This window comes from Arachis duranensis, chromosome 7 (genome assembly GCF_000817695.3).
Source record: "Arachis duranensis cultivar V14167 chromosome 7, aradu.V14167.gnm2.J7QH, whole genome shotgun sequence".
NCBI classification, from domain to species: Eukaryota; Viridiplantae; Streptophyta; class Magnoliopsida; order Fabales; family Fabaceae; genus Arachis; species Arachis duranensis.
The window spans coordinates 65,240,431-65,243,985 of NC_029778.3; positions in this window are offsets into that span (position 1 = coordinate 65,240,431).

Genomic DNA, 3,555 nt, shown 5'->3' on the forward strand with positions numbered 1-3,555 from the left:
GCATAGGACCATTTTCCCGAGAGGATTAAAAGTAGCCATTGATGATGGTGATGCCCTACATACAGCTTGCCATGGAAAAGAGTAGGAAGGATTGGATGAATGTAATAAGAAAGTAGAAATTCGAGAGGAGCACAGCATCTCCATACGCCTATCTGAAATTCCCACCATTAATTTACATAAGTATTTCTATCTTAGTTTATTTATCTTTATTTTCTATTTATTCCATTAATCAAATTTAAACCAATAATCCAATTATACTTGAATCCACCTGACTGAGATTTACAAGGTGACCATAGCTTGCTTCATACCAACAATCTCTGTGGGATCGACCCTTACTCACGTAAGGTATTACTTGGACGACCCAGTACACTTGCTGGTTAGTTGAACGGAGTTGTGTCCACACATAAGTGCCATAATAATGATTCCATACAACAACAAAGAATACTACATTGATGTGATCACAATTTCGTCCACCACCACCCAAGTTCAGAGTATAAAAGGGGAGGGACCTACCCCTCCCCGAAGGTACGTCACCTTTCTTACTCTAATTGGCCGTCTCTTTGTACGGACACTAATTTTAGCATCGGAGTGTCCTTGCAGGTGGCCCCACCCACTGACACACTGATGACTCGGACAATCATCTCACCCTCAGCTCACACTCAGGTCCACATCCTACCTCACCCGATTGCACCTACCTCTACCTCACCCAATCCACCATTCTTCCGAGCAACTGAACATTGGCACCGTCTGCGAGAACCTGCACGATTTTAGAGATTTTTTCTCACGTAGAAGAAGTACGCAAAGAGGGGGGAACATGCTTGAGAAGTAGGGTAAGCTCCGCGGCCTCCCCCCAAGAATGCTCGAGACTGCTATCTCGTCAGGACGATCCATCCTCCAGATCCTCCGAGAGATGCCCGTTTGGTGGGACCAGCGATGACAACTCAAAGATCATGCAGGAACTCCAGTACCGAGTTTAAAACTTGGAAAGAGAGCTAGCAGCGAGGGATCGATACCATCCCGAGCACAGCTGAGACTCTCGTCCGAGTCTATCACGCACGAGATCCCCCACCAATAGGTCAGAAGATCGTGGGAGGAGCCCTAGGAGGGAGAACAGGCAAGGCCAAGCTGACTCGGTCCCACTCCTCCATGATAGGTCGAAAGACCGTGGGGTGACCAGGAGAAACAAGGGGAAGAAGCGACAAAACCCCATCATTATCGGTGCAACCCCTTTCCACCCCTCGATTCTCAAGGTCCAGTTACCGAAAACATCGACAAGCCCATGGACATGAGGTATGATGGGACGAAAGAGCCCCAAGAACATTTGACAGCCTTTAAGGCCAGGATGAACTTGGAGGGTGTTCGACATGTAGTCAGGTGCTGTGCTTTCCCGGTAACTCTAGCAGGTCCTACTATACAATGATTTAACACACTCCCGCAAGAGTCCATTACGGCTTTCACGGATATCTCACAGAAGTTCTTAGCGTAGTTTACCATGCAGATAGACAAAGCCAAGCACCCGATCAATTTGTTAGGGGTCACCCAGCATGCTGATGAACCGACGAGAAAGTTCCTCGATCGATTCAACGATGAATGCCTAGAGATTGATGGCTTGACGGACTCAGTGGCGAGCCTATGCCTAAGAAACGGCCTGTTAAATGAGGATTTCAGGAAACACCTCACTACTAAACCTGTCTAGACCATGCAGGAAATTTAAAACGTGGCTAGGTTGTATATCAACAATGAGAAAGTCAGTCAAGTGGTGGCCGCCAATAAGCGGTAGCCACCCAACCTGCCAACTTGTCAAGCCAGATATGTGAAAATACCAAAGCAAACAGATGAGGAGGGAACCTCTCAGAAGCCATTCAAGCCGTTTCCCCAGGTGGGTAAATTCATTAACTACACCCCCTCACGGCACCTATTGTGGAAGTTTACCAGCAAATCACAGATAAACGCATCCTGTCGAAACCTTAGCAAGTGAAAGATAGGACATGCGGAAACAGAAGCCTGCACTGCAACTATCACAAGGGTTTTGGCCACAAAACTCAGGACCGTTTAAATCTGAAAGATGAGTTGGAGCGGGCTATTTGGGAGGGCAAGCTGACTGAGTTTTTGCAGTTCATACGAGAACCAAGGGGAATAGAGAGAGAGCGATCTGAGGAGGACCACAACCAGTCTGTGAAGCCAAGGTAGGGGCCTTCTGAGAACGCTGAAAATGCTCCAACCGTAGTTATTAATGTTGTGGTGGGAAGGAATGTACCGCCCAAGTCAAAATCAACAGCAAAAAAGGATGCTAAAATCCTATCCGTCTCAACGGAAAATCCCAAGACCCAATCCATGACGCTTCTCGAAATATCTTTCAACCCAAAAGATCGATTATGCCATGATCTCCTCGAGAACCACCCATGGTGATTACGGCAATGATCAGGACGGGTCTGGTCAAGCGAATCCTAGTGGGCACCGGAGCCGATTCGAACATCATGTTCAGAAATGTGTTTAATGCCCTGGGGCTCAAAGAAATTGACCTCAGAACTCACCAACACGGGGTCGTTGACTTGGGCGATAATTACATAAGACCTGACGGGATAATCACACTTCCTATCTATGTTGGATTTGGGGAGAGCAAGAGGTTTATGATGGCAGAGTTCGTGGTTTTGAGGGACTCCGCAACCTATAATGTCATCCTAGGAAGGAAAACCATCAACGAGTTCCCAGCTGTCATATATACGAAGTTCTTGACAGTGAAGTTTTTGAGGGATAGCGGAGCCATAGGTTCCATACAAAGAGATCTGGAAATGATGGTTGCTTGCGACAATGCTAGTCTCTCGTTAAAGAAGAAGTCGAAGGAGGCAGTCGGGGTGTTTCTGGCGGATTTGGACGCGAGGGTTGACGACAAGCCGAGCCCTGAGCCTCATGGAGACCTAGAGAAGTTTTGGGTGGGAGACACAAAGGACAAGTTCACTCTTGTGAACCGAAACCTCTAACATGAGTTAAAGGAACCTCTCATTGAGGTCATCAAAGCAAACGACGACCTATTTACCTGGATTCCATCTGAAATGCCAGGAGTGGACCCCGATTTCATGTCGCATTGTTTGGCCGTGAAACCAAATGCCAAGCCATTAGCACAACAACAAAGGAAAATGTCGTCGGAGAGGTATAATGAGGTGGCCCGACAGACGATTAGCCTGTTAGAAGCCGACTTCATAAAGGAATTGGAATATTCAACATGGCTCTCCAATGTGGTCCTTGTCAAGAAGGCAACCAGAAAGTGAAGAATGTGTGTGGATTACTCAGATCTCAACAAAGCATGCCTAAAGGATTCTTTCCCTCTCCTAACATTGATGCCCTAGTAGATGCGTCCGCCGGGTACCGATTCCTAAACTTCATGGACGTGTACTCGGGATACAACCAGATCCCAATGCACCATCCTGATGAGAAAAAAATGGCATTCATAACGCCGACGAAAACCCGCTGCTACAGGGTCATGCCATTTGGACTAAAGAATGCAGGGGCTACATATTAGAGGTTGATGAATAGTGATGAGCGGATATTTTATAC